The sequence below is a fragment of the Callospermophilus lateralis genome, chromosome 7 (genome assembly GCF_048772815.1).
Source record: "Callospermophilus lateralis isolate mCalLat2 chromosome 7, mCalLat2.hap1, whole genome shotgun sequence".
In the NCBI taxonomy this organism is placed as follows: domain Eukaryota; kingdom Metazoa; phylum Chordata; class Mammalia; order Rodentia; family Sciuridae; genus Callospermophilus; species Callospermophilus lateralis.
In genome coordinates, this window is record NC_135311.1 from 80316400 (window position 1) to 80330842 (window position 14443).

Sequence of the window (14443 nt, forward strand, 5' to 3'; positions counted from 1 at the left end):
ACCATTGTTTGGGGCATATATATTTATGATTGTAGTCTTATTGGTGTATGATTCCCTTGAGCAGTGTGTAATGTCCATCTTTATCCCTTAAATTTGGCTTGAAGTCTACTTTATTTGATATGAGGATGGAAACCTCTGTTTGCTTCCATATTCTGTGTGAATGGTATGATTTGCCCAAACCTTTCACCTTCAGTCTATATATGTCTTTACCTATCAGGTGAGTCTCCTGGAGGCTGCATATTGTTGGGTCTTTTTTATAAATCCAATTTGCTAGTCTATGTCTTTTGATTCTTGAGTTTAAGCCATTAACATTCAGGGTTACTATTGAGACAGGATTTGTATTCCCAGCCTATTTGTTTAGTTTTGTTATTTAACTTAACTTGATTTTCTTTTTTGATTGGTTTTTCCTTTAGGGTACTACCTCCCTCTGCTGATTTTCATTGTTGTTTTTGTTTCCTCTTCATGGAATATTTTTCCAAGGATGTTTTGTAGTATCAGTTTTCTAGTTATAAATTCTTTTAACTTTTGTTTACCATGGAAGGCTTTTATTTCATCTTAAAATCTAAAGCTTAGTTTTGCTGGATACAGAATTCTTGGTTGGCATCCATTTTCTCTCAGAGCTTGATATATGTTGTTCCAGGATCTTCTAGCTTTCAGGGTCTGTGTTGAAAAATCTACCATTATCCTAACTGGTTTTCCCCTATATGTAATCTGAATCCTTTCTCTGTGGCTTTTAAAATTCTCTCCTTATTCTATATATTGGGCATTTTCATTATAATGTACTTTGGTGTGGATTTGTTGTGATTTTGTACACTTGTCATCCTATAGGCTTCTTGAATTTGGTTTTCTAATTCATTTTTCATGTTTGGAAAATTTTCTGATATTATTTCATTAAATAGATTATTCATTCCTTTGGTTTGGACCTCTATGCCTTCCTCTATTCCAATAACTCTTACATTTGGTCTTTTTATGCTGTCCCATATTTCTTGAATATTCTGCTTGTGGTTTCTTACCTTTATCACTGTGTGGTCTATATTCTTTTCAAGATTATATATTTTATCTTCATTGTCTGATGTCCTATCTTCCAAGTGGTCTACTCTGTTGGTGATGCTTTCATTTGAGCTTTTAATTTGGTTTATTATTTCTTTCATTTCAAGGATTTCTGGGTTTTTTTTAGCACCTCTATCTCCCTGTTGAGGTAATCTTTTGCTTCCTGTATTTTTTTATGTAGTTCATTGTCGAAATAATCTTTCAGTGCCTGTATTTGCTCTCTTATGTCTTCTTCGAGTTCACAGAACATTTTAACCATGTATATCCTAAACTCCTCCTCTGTCATTCCTCCTGTTGTGGCTGCCAATGATTCTAACTTGATGTGGTGTCTTCATTTGTTTGGGGGCACTTTCTTCCCTTTTCTTTTCATGTTGCTCCTGTGTCTTCTTTTCAAGCTCTGTGAGTCTAGATTGTTATTGTTTTTACCCTATAGGTTTGTAGTGTTCTTGTAGGGTTCTAAGACCTCTCCTTTGTGGGAAAGGACAATATTAACAGATCCTAATATCAACAGTATACCACCTATGAACAATTTGTTGTTAAAAGACGTTTACAGTTTAGTCTTGATGTACAGAAATGTTGGGTTCAATTATTATCTAAAATATAATCAGTAGTTTTGTAAAAAGGTTTAAAGTTTCTATGGTAGACAATATACTGGGGGTGGGGCATAGGAAGACATGCTGAGGAGGTAGGATATGAGGATGTAGAGTTAATATATCTTAGGAAATAAGGAGAAATCTAGTCAAGAGTATTAGTAGAAAGAGAATAGACAGGAAGTAATTTAGGGTACGCAAGTATGTGGGATGTCAATACAGTATGTAAAACAAACACACATATGTATTTAGAAAAATACAGATGTTAAAATAGTAAAATTTGGAGGGGGAAAGAAAAATGAGACAATAAAAAGGAAAAGAAAAAAAAAGGGCATATTCAACTCCTCTATATTATATTATTCAGATGACTTAGTCCTCAAAGTCCTATTTCATGCAAAATTCTTGGTTTCACATATGTTAGGGGATGTGAGGGCCAGAGGATGGAGGGGTAGAAGAAAAAAAAACAACCAACCAACCAACCAACAAAATCCTCAAGGAAGAAGCTAGGGTTGTAGCTGGCTTTAGAGATCCGTATCTTTCCTGAGTCTCTTCTCATCCAGTAGGTGGCATCGTGTATTGTAAGCTGGTGTCTCGCCCTCCGGATGGTGGAGGTAACCATGGTGGGAAGACTGGTCCTGGCAGGGTACCTGGATGCCGGGAGTGGCACTCACCAGTCCTGCAGAAAGACTGCACCTCAGGTCTCTTTTGGGGACTACTCATATGACTAGAGAGCCCAGGACTATCTCCCTCTCTTGCCTGGAGATTTCCCATTTCCTGGTCTATCCCTCTCCCCTAGTAGTTCCCAATTGAGGAAACTCACCCCCACCCCCACCCCCCCGTGGGTGGCTCCCTGGTCGCACTGCACACATGTGTTGGGCAGCTACTGCTGCTGGGAAAGGGGCAAGGTTGGAAATCTGGTACCTGGCCACTGGAGATCCAATCTGGGAACTGCCTCCAGCTAAATGGTGAGAATGTTGAGTCAAGATGGCTGCGGCCTGCTTTCAGTGCAGGGGCGTCTGGTGAGGTGGGGGGAGCTGGGAAATGGCGTTGTGCTGTGGTTAGGTAGCAGCTGAGTGACTTGCGTGGGAGTGAAGCAAAGTCTTGGCTATCTGTGGATGTGTTGATAGGTGATTCTGCTAAGGTGCTCACCAAATCTTTCGTGGGCTAGAACTTCCGGGATTTGGGTTCTGCTCCAACGCTGGGCATCTTACTAGAATGGCTAAGGACAGGAGCCCTGTCTTGGGTCACAGCACTGGTGATTTCTGCAGAGAATAGCTGGTTAGGGGTCCTCTAACACTCTCAGAGATGTAGTAGTCCGACTAGGCAAGATCTGTGGGTCTGGCTGCACAGGGCACAGGCAGCTCATTCCCTTCCTGCTGCCATGTTCTTCATCATGATGTGAGATGATATCTTAGAGTAGTTTCGATATGCATTTCTCTAATTGCTAGAGATGATGAGCATATTTTCATATATTTGTTGATTGATTGCATATCCTCTTCTGAGAAGTGTCTGTCCTTGGCCCATTTGTTGATTGGGTTATTAGTTTTTTTGGTGCTTGGCTTTTTGAGTTCTTTATATATCCTAGAGATTAGTGCTCTATATGATGTGTGAGGGATAAAAATTTGCTCCCAGGATGTAGGCTCTCTGTTCACCTCACAGGTTGTTTCTTTTGCTGAGAAGAAACTTTTTAGTTTGATTCCATCCCATTTAATGATTTTTGGATTTAATTCTTGCACTATATAAGAATCATATGATCATCTCAATAGACGCAGAAAAAGCATTTGACAAAATATAGCACACCTTTATGTTCAAAACACTAGAAAAACTAGAGATAACAGGAATATATCTCAACAATGTAAAGGCTATCTATGCTAAGTTCCAGGCCAACATCATTCTAAGTGGAGAAAAACTGAAGGCATTCCCTCTAAAAACTGAAACAAGACAGAAATGCCCTCTTTCACCACTTCTATTCAACATAGTTCTTGAAACACTGGCCAGAGCAATTAAACAGACAAAAGAAATCAAAGGGATATGTATAGGAAAAGAAGAACTTAAATTAGCACTATTTGCTGACGATATGATTATATACCTAGAAGACCCAAAACCTCCACCAGAAAACTTCTAGAACTAGTAAATGAATTCAGAAAAGTAGCAGGATATAAAATCAACACCCATAAATCAAAGGCATTTCTGTATATCAATGACAAATCCTCTGAGATAGAAATGAGGAAAACCACCACATTCACAATTATCTCAAAAAGAATAAGATACTTGGGAATCAACTTAACAAAGGAGGTGAAAGATCTATACAATGAAAACTATAGAACCCCAAAGAAAGAAATCAAAGAAGACCTTAGAAGATGGAAAGACCTACCTTGCTCTTGGATAGGCAGAATTAATATCAAAATGGCCATACTACCAAAAGCACTATACAGATTTAATGCAATTCAGACCAAAATCCCAATGGCATTCCTCATAGAAATAGAAAAAGCAATCATGAAATTCATCTGGAAAAATAAAAGACCCAGAATAGCTAAAGCAATCCTTTATCTATTCTAAAGGAAGAGTGAAGCAGGAAGAGTGAAGCAGGCGGCATCGCTATTCCAAATCTTAAGCTATACTACAGAGCAATAGTAACAAAAACAGACTTGTAGACCAATGGTACAGAATAGAGGACACAGAGACTAACCCACAAAATTACAACTATCTTATATTGGACAAAAGCGCCAAAAACATGCCCTGGAGAAAAGATAGCCTCTTCAACAAATGGTGCTGGGAAAACTGGAAATCCATATGCAACAAAATGAAATTAAACCCCTGTCTCTCCCATGCACAAAATTAAACTCAAAATGGACCAAGGACCTAGGAATTAAACCAGAGACTTTGCGTCTTATAAACGAAAGAGTAGGCCCAAATTTTCATCACGTGACATTAGGCCCCAACTTCCTTAATAAGACTCTTATAGAACAAGAATTAAAACCAAGAATAACAAATGTAATGGACTGAAACTAAAAAGTTTCTTCTCAGCAAAATAAGCAATCTATAAGGTGAATAGAGAGCCTACATCTTGGGAGCATAATTTTACCCCTAACACATCAGATAGAGCACTAATCTCTAGGTATATAAAGAACTCAAAATGCTAAACACCAAAAAAACCAAATAACCCAATCAAAAAATGGGCCAAGGATATGAATGGACACTTCTCAGAGAGGGTATACAATCAATCAACAAATATATTAAAAAATGTCCATCATCTCTAGCAGTTAGAGAAATGCAAATCAAAACTATTCTAAGATATCATCTCACTCCAGTCAGAATGGCAGCTATTATGAAAACAAACAACAATAAGTGTTGGTGAGGATGTGGGTGATAAAGCACACTCATACACTGCTGGTGGGACTGTAAATTGGTACAGCCAATATGGAATGCAGTATGGAGATTCCTTGGAAATTTGGGAATGGAACCACCATTTGACCCAGCTACCCCTCTCCTCAGACTATACCCAAAGGACTTAAAAAACAGCATACTAAAGGGACATAGCCATATCAATGTTGATAGCAGCACAATTCACAATAGCTAAACTGTGGAGCCAACCTAGATGCCCTTCAGTGGATGAATGGATAAGAAAAATATGGTATATATACTCAATGGAATTTTACTCTGAAATAAAAGAGAATAAAATCATGGCATCTGCAGGTAAATGGATGGCATTGGAGAAGATAATGCTAAGTGAAGTTATCCAATCCCAAAATAACAAATGTCAAATGTTTTCTCTGATATAAGGAAGCAGGGTACAGAGGGGGAGCATGGGAGGAATAGATGAATTCTAGATAGGGAAGAGGAGTGGGAGGTAAAGGGAGGGAGCAGGGGATAAATAAAGATGGTGGAATGTGATAGACATCATTTTCCAAAGTACATGTACGAAGACATGAAGTGGGTGTCAAAATACTTTATATACATAGATATGAAAAATTGTGGTATATATGTGTATTAAGAATTGTAATTCATTCCACTGTCATTTATTTTTTTAAAATCAATAAAAATAAATAAATAAGTAAATCTAGGGTGAAAAAATGAAATAATTTCCAATGACAAATGGAAAAAACTATTGATACATGCAATAACATGGATGAATTTCAAATCTTCATGCTGAGTAAAGAAGATAAAAAAAACAAACATGTTCTAAATTACTCAGTTTATATAAATTCCCAAAGTACACACTAGCTTAGAATGACAGAATGCAGATCAGTGGTTGCCTGAAGACTAGGATAGTAGAAGGAATAGAGAGAACCGATGACAGAGACACCATGAAAATTTGAGGAGAGATGAAAACATTCATTTTCCTGACTAAAATACAGATGTACTCATATGCCAAAACTCATTAATTTTTTTTTAAAGAGAGAGAGAGAATTTTTTTAAACATTTATTTTTTAGTTCTCGGCAGACACAACATCTTTGTTTGTATGTGGTGCTGAGGATCGAACCCTGGCCGCGCGCATGCCAGGCGAGCGCGCTACAGCTTGAGCCACATCCCCTGCCCCGCATTAAATTTGACAAATTCTTTTTGTGCAGCTTACAATATGTTAATTAAATCTCCATGAAGATATAAAAGAATGAAATTATTTTAATTTTGATATTTTTTACTACTAATGGTATAGAGCATTTGGATATCTTCCTATATAGAGTGATTTCTTAATCTTTTAATCCATTTTTCTTTTATAGTTGATTTTTCTTCTAGACTTGTAGGAGGTCTTTATATATCCCTTTATTAGTTCTTTGCCAGTTATACATGTTGAAATTATGTTCTACCTTTTCATTTTATTTTCAGTCTCTTAATAGAATATTTTAATATAAAAGTTAATGGTTTCTATGTAGTTGAAATTCAATATTTTTCTTGGTTAGCTTTTTGTGTCCTACTTAATAAAACAAGATTTAATAATGATATCTTTATCCCCAAGTTATATAGATAGACTTTTATTCTTCCTAAAAACCTTGCAGTGTTTATATAGTAAATCCACCTGCAATTGACTTTTGTGTATGCTGAAAAGAAGTAATTCAGGTTATTTCTCCATATTAATGGCCAACTGTCTTAGCACCACTTATCAAGCCTGTTTTTATCCACTCACTGGCAAATTGACTCCTATAATATTGCAAATGTTCATACATGTTTGAGTCTACTCCTGGATTCCCTGTCTTGTTCCATTGATTTGTCAGTATACTTCAAGTAAGTCAACATTCTCTTACTTAATTTCTCTTTACATTTGTTTTTCCTACTTTGTTCTTCTTCAAACATGTCTTGGTTATTTTGAGCTCATTATGCTACTCTTCACATTTTAGGATAAAAATAATTTCATAATTCTGCTTCTCATTTTCAAATGATATTTCAGAATTAACATACAATATATTTCTATTACAGAATATTTGTTATTATTCAAAATTAAGCAACTAAAATCACATTTTAAAACATCACATTTTTCCCTACAGCTATAAACCAGAAAATAAGTTTGATTCAATAGTTGAGCAATAAAGTAAGTAATAAACCTACCCACTTACATCAGAATAATAAAATGACATCAGATCATAAGTGTACATCAATATTCCAGTTATGCCTGATGCTTTATAGCAGTGATTGCTTGAACCTTGATATGCCCACCATATTCTGTGTGTGCTGTACTTAGTCATGGAGGAGGACAGTATTGGACAACTAAATGTGATATTCAGCCAATTAGAATTTGTTCAGTAACTGTTGTTTGTTTTGTTTGTGTATGTCATTCCACGTTCAAGGTGTGAATGTCATGAGAGATGAGGCTGAATATCTGTGGATAATCTAAGGTCAAGAAAGCCATTATCCACAAGGAGCACACAGCATAGCTGTCCTGATCTTTGCTGCCTTTGCTGTCTCCCGGTGTTCCTGGAAATGTCAGGTTCAAATGACAGGGTCACTAAGAACTTCGTTGAGGAGCAACTCGATAAGGAAAATGTGATTTTAACACTGGTCCCAGTTACAGAGGAACAAGAATATCCAATTGAAAACAAGTGTTTCTTCAACTGCAGAAATTAAACACGAAGTCTGCCTTCCTCAAATAAAACCGAATTGTAAAATACCATCCCTTCCCTTGCCGACCATTTTGCCTCCAATTAATAAGGTTTCTCGGGATGCTTTGCAAAACTGGTGCCAACAATTTAATTTGAGTACTGATGGCCAGAAAACAGAATTTTATTTGAGGCTACAGAAGCATGCATGCCCTGAACAAAAATATGATATTCCTGAAACATCTCAGGAGGCCAGATTGAAGCCAGTTTCCAGGAAATGGAAGGCAGTGGCCAATACAGCAGGGCTTCAGAAAATTCGTAATAAGGTTAAAAGAGAAGAAGAGACTAACATGGTTGAAGTGGTAAATTCAGCTCAGGAGTCCATATTAGCATCTGGGGCAAGGATCGCTGCCAGAGCCACTCAGCGCAAGGCTGTGAATTTGTGTCCCATCCTTACTTCTGTGGAGGCCTTTTTGCTGCAAACCTCTGGTGTCAGGTGGTGTGTGGTCCATGGCCAATTTCTTTCTGCAGAAACAGCAGCCTGGGTTTGCCTGCAGTTCCATGCAGGTCAGACTTGGGTCCCCGATACTCCCAAGAGGATGATTTCCCTCTTCCTGATACCAGCCTGTATTTTTCCACCCTCAGGACTAGAAGATAATATGTTATGCCCTGAATGTGTAAAAAAGGAATAAGAAGATGATGAATATTATTAATTATTAACTACCTATTATTAATTATAACAAGAGAGAAAAAGCGATGCACTGTAGAAGACCAAAAGGTGCCACCTTAAACAATGTTAAAGTACTATTTTGATCTGAAGGCAATTGAGAAGAAACAGACAAAAAGTTTTGTGTTTTCCCACTATTGGCCCCCAAACAGGACATAAATTTGCAAATATTCCTCTTCCCTCCCAGGACAAGTGGTGGAGAGCCATAGGTAAATCATCACATAGCCTGATTATTGCTGGGCTGGTTCCTGACCAGCTTTCATTTTCAGTGTCTCCTGATCATTTGTGTCAGACTCAAGTATTAATTATACTTTTTTTTTTTTAAGTAGAGCTAGGTTTATGGGAAAACGGAGCAAAAGAGTTCTTTTATACTTCTCCAGTTGGTGCGTTTAATATTAATTTTGTGTGTGTGTGCTGAAGATTGAACCCAGGGACACTTTACCACTAGGCTATAACCCTAACCCCCTGTCTCTTTTTTTGTTTGTTTGTTTATTTTTTGGTACTGGGGATTTAACCACTGAGTCACATCCCCAGCCCTTTTAATTTTGAGACAAGTTCTCCCAAAGTTGCTTAGGGTCTCGCTAAATTGCTGAGGCTGGCTTTGAACTTGCAATCCTCCTGCCTTAGCATCCTGAATCGTGGAATTATAGGCATGTACCACTACTACCAGCAAAACTAGCCCCTTTTAATTTTTATTTTAAGACAGGGTCTCACTAAATTGCTGAGACTGCCCTTAATCTTGCAATCCTGCCTCAGCCTCCTCTAAGTAGCTGAGATATAGGTGTGCATTATCACACCTGGCTATAATATTAACATGTCCTATTAGTGTGGTACATTCCTTAATTGATGAGTCAGTATTGGTATATTATTAATTTTGGTGGGGGGTGGAGTACCAGGGATTGAACTCAGGGGCACTCAACCACTAAGCCACATCCCCAGCCCTATTTTTGTATTTTATTTAGAGACAGAGTCTCATGAGTTGCTTAGCACCTTGCTAAATTGCTGAGGCTGACTTTGAACTTGAGATCCTCCTGCCTCTGTCTCCTGAGCCATTAGGATTACAGGCATGTGCCACCAAGCCCAGCCTATTATTAATTACTAACTACCTATTATTACTAATTATAATGAATAATTATCTTTATGTGGCACTGAGGATGGAACCCAGGGCCTCACATATTCCTTACAAAGAAAATTGATGAATTCCCTCATTGACCTTAAAACTAAAGGAAAGGCCCAGCTATTCCATTTTGCTTTCCTGAAACTTCTCAACATATCCTTGTCATCTATTCCTAGGGTAACTTCTCATAATTTTTATTAAAACAATTTCAATAATGCTGAATATGCAGACAATGAAAATACTAAAAGACTGAAGACCACCAAAACCAACATCATTAACTACAGTTGGAATTTCCTCAGTAAAGTATGTTTGCTATGAACATGCACCTTACAAGTGTTTTGATATCCCCTTATCACATGGACTCTTTTATTCACCATTATTTACAAATGTTATAGGTATTGATAGAGGCATTCAACTGCATGTATAACTTTTTCAAAATGAAATTAACTTTTTCCTTTACCAAACAGTTTCCATCAGTCATGTATCAAATGGGAAACCTTTTCATCTGGAACTTCTTTAACTATACGTCATTTTCAATGATGATTGTAAATGAATCTATATATTCTCTATTATACTGTACAGTATGGCAGAGATTTTTAAATTATCCTTAGCACACCACAAATCAATAATAGTACATTTCATTTTACTACCCATCCCAATGAAATTGCCATGTTCAATATGCTATATACATTTTTGTAACTGGGATAGTTACCAGAGACCACTGTTCAGGAAATTCTGAGTACCATCTGGTGAAGGAGAAAAAACATATGCCAGCCACAACAAAATGGGTTTTTACTGATACAGACTTCTCCATAGCATCTGCTTCTCAAAAGGAAGAAACAGTATTGATCTACCCAATCTTAACCTATTTAACCATGGAGAACATGGCCATCTCTCTTTTTTTAACATTTAAAGCAAGATTTATTTTATTTTCTGATTGTTTTTCTCATACAAGATCATCTTGCATGTGTATAGAAATTTAAAAACAAAGACATTTCAGAATATACCCCTCTCCCCCCCCAAAAGACAATTGTATTGAAATTGTAATAGGCTGGTCCTCCATTTCCATAGCCTACACCTCTAATTCATCCAGCCACTGTTTCCATGTGCTTACTCACTCTACCCCCTTGCTTTCCCTCATTCTCCCTTTCTCCCTCCCTCCCCATCCTTTCTTCCTTTCTTTAATTCCCTCCTTCCTTCTTAAACTTTGAATAGCTTCACTATCTTTCTAATTGGCCTTTCTAGTAACAGAACTCCTTCTAATGTCCCTTACCCGAATTAAAACTCTTTCTTGAAATGATGGTAAGCCTCTAGAAAGAACATCTTACACTTGATTCATCAAGTTCAATTCCTAAGGCTCTCAAATCTCTCTTGGTATGTTGAGGTCACTATTAGTTAATATTCTATAAATATAATTGCCACTGACTGCTTGTGCCATGGATGCTGTCCAAGTATACAGTTGAAACTTATAATATTGATACTCCAGGAAACTGTCAGTTGATTGCTTGATGCATTTAAAGCCTTGATGCATCAGGCTTCCACATGGTCTTTTTCAAAGTTTCAGAGGCAAATAGTTCATATTCTTAGACAATTTTTAGGAAATAGTTCATATTCTTTGACAATTTTTAGGTAATAGTTCATATGCTTAGACACAATTCTGTCATCCTGAATATCTTAATGGCTTAAGGTTCCTTCCACATTAGCATGTGGTTTAGTCAAAAGAGCAAAGGAAAGTCCACCCTATGAGAAGGATAGTTGGTGACACGTTTTTTCCATACTCTTACTCAGCTAAGTCACAACATACCCACTTCAGCTCAGGGGTAGGATTTCTCTCCAGGATAAATAGAATCGATGTGATAAGTATTAAGCAATAAAATCAGACACAAATGAAAATTCCAACAAGCTAATATTGAAGTGGGGCATCAAATATATCTGATATCTTTTTTGGTAAATAACAAAACCAGAGTTCCCTTGTAGTTTAACTTTATTGTTGATCTCCTTCTCAGAGAGGGAAAAAATCCAGGATCTTCTTCCTGAGTTGGCAATTAGTTGGCATTGTATCCGAAATAGTTGAGTGTTTTTCTCCTGCTCTGAGACATATTTTTAGGAAAAGAGTAATGCATCCCACCTTCATTACACATTTCCATCTGCCATTTTTTTTACCTGTTTATTATCAGATTTTACTACTCAGATGTGTCTCTACTTCTTACCTACATTGCAAAATGGCTGGAATAACCCTGACTGGGCTTCTTGTCTCTCCTTTCCTTGGAAGAAAGAGAAGAAAGGTGAGTAATGATTTCACACACACACACACACATACACATACTTCTAGGCAATTAATCAGTCTTAGTTTAGACACATGAGGTGAGTTCTATCCAGTCCTTCATTTCCTTACCAGTATGCAAGTCAAATTCAGAGGAAATGAAATAGTACCCTTAATAGAGATGCCTTCTCTTGTTGGGATATGCCAGATAACACAAGTAGATGTGGCAAGGTCAAAGACAATTTATATTGGAAAGATAAACGTGTGTTAGTGCATCATTGTTTTCCACTTGCTCTACAAGCATGTGCCCAAAACACTTCCAGTGGTTTTCCTCTGGAAAATATCTACACTAAATTGATTCATTAAATATTTAATTATTCATTAAATATTCATTAAATAAATATTAAAATACTTAATTGATAAGTCCTTCATGTGCTTATCAATAAATATTTTAATCACACAATCTAGTTCTTCTTTGTGGGGAGGGGTGTTCAGATGCTTTTTAATAGATGAGCTTTTAATTTTGTTTTCATTTTTATAAACATATAGGACAATCAGGCACTGTTGCCCCCATTGGATGGTATCCTGGGTGCACATTCTTTTAATAACTGGTTCTATGACCAGGTGACAGAACCCATGATGACAGGAGTTTTACCTCATCTTTATTGTTTCCTGTGACCCCTGTGAAGTTATATTCAAGTTAAAAAACATGCCATCTTTTCTTTTATGACTTTCATTGTCAAATTACCATGGTCAGATGTACTTTTTTCTGAACTCTGGTTTGCTTTTCTTGATTGTATCATAGAAGGATTCATTCCAGGTTTTAATCAAACTGTTACTAAATAAAGGATATGGAAATTGGTTAAGTTTTTATGATGCAGTGTCTCTTGGTTCATTTTTATACATATACAACTGATCTGATGAGTTATAGCCTAGAAGACTAAGTTTCTTCACAATATGTTGTTCCAAATCTTTTAAGTGTCCTAAGATTTGGCTAGAATCAAAGGTAAGCAAATTCAACATCTAACATGTAAGTAACAGACATCTTCCAGAGTTTAGTCTGCACATGTCTGCCTGGTACTTCCTGAATAATTTGTGCATCAGCATAACATGTTTTTAATTGTGCTACTTCAGCTATAGCTCTTCCTTTGTAAATCTCTCCAAACCTCTTTTGTTCCAGACCCCATTAGAAGTCAAACTTTCTTTAAATTTCTTGATATGTAAAGGTCAATAATATCTTAGGTGCAATAAATGTATCCTTCAAAATCCAACTAGTTCTACAAACCATTGTTCCTTCCTTATTAGTAGGGCCTGGCAAAGACGCAGGATATACCCACCAAGAAGTACATATTTTCATTACTGTCTGCTTAAAGTTTTCTATGATACACTCCCAAGTTCCCCCTTCAAAATTGAACTGAATGTCTTGTCATAGTACTCATTTCTGCCCCAGGTTTCTTTTCTGATGAGGGATTTATTATGATAGTATCATTATAATGAATCAATTTAGTGTAGATAGATGATCAAGTAAAAATGCATCTCTCTGTATTAGCACACGAGAGTTTACTAGAATGGAGGGTTCTAGGATGTACAATGTATATTGTGACTCTTCCCACAAGAAAGTAAATTAAGCCTGGCTTTCTTTTGATACTGAAATGGAGAACAAAGCTTAAGAAGAAAATTATACAACTTTGAAATCCTACAAAAGTTTTTTTAAAGTGAATTTTACTTTTTTGACATATTTACAAGAGTTTTTTTTTTTTTTGTCACAAATCCTATAATGTTTGAGGGGAATCAGATGCAAAACATACCAATACATATTATTGTTCTTTTCTAGCTCAGTTAATCCAACAGTGGCCATGTCCACAGTTAACTCTTACACTATTAAATCACCATCCTTGGCAAGGCACAACCTGAAATGGGATGATCATTTTTTTTTTCTTGCTCCCTGGACAAAGTGATTGTTCCTGGGTGGAGACACATGACTCAGGCTAGATCAACTACAGTTCTTTTGTACAATATTCCATAATGAAGCTAGGAAAGAAAAGTTCTCTTTCTTTTCTGATCACAAAGTAGAATAAATTTGAGCCTGATGCTTGGATACAGAAGGCTTAAGATTTATCAGGAATGCTAGCCTGAGAGAATGACAGCAACACAGAAACTTGAGGAATGAAAAGGGGTATGTGAGAAGAGACAAAGATACAGACAGACACACAGAGAGAAAAACATCATCCCTGAGGCAGTCGAATCCCAGAATTTTCTATGGTTTGACTAACAATCCTGTTTTGATTCATATACTTCAGGTTGAAGTTTTTCACTTGTAATTAAAGTAGCCATAAAGAGTGATCAAACTATAGTCCCTGTCAGTATTAATATTGTGTAACCCTCATTATATTAATCACCACATCCTGGAAAAGAGGTTTAGATATTAAACAAGAAACAACTTTAAGGTAAAATATACAACATTAAGTGGGGACCCAAAGAGAATAAAATTAAATACATAATAAATGAGATAACATAAGACCAGTTTTGATACTCAGCATTGCAAATAAATAAATAGATAAAATGTGGCAAAATTAAGACAAACAAGGTAAAGATTAGAAGATGCTGACAAATCTTATTAAATAAACTTTTTCCAAAAAAATCACACATACTCAAGTTAGATC

General features: G+C 36.4%; 1 pseudogene; it reads left to right on the top strand.

Moving 5' to 3' along the window:
- The first annotated feature begins 7557 nt into the window (after positions 1-7557).
- On the top strand, positions 7558-8393 carry LOC143404439 (developmental pluripotency-associated protein 2 pseudogene; annotated as a pseudogene).
- The last annotated feature ends 6050 nt before the right edge of the window (positions 8394-14443 follow it).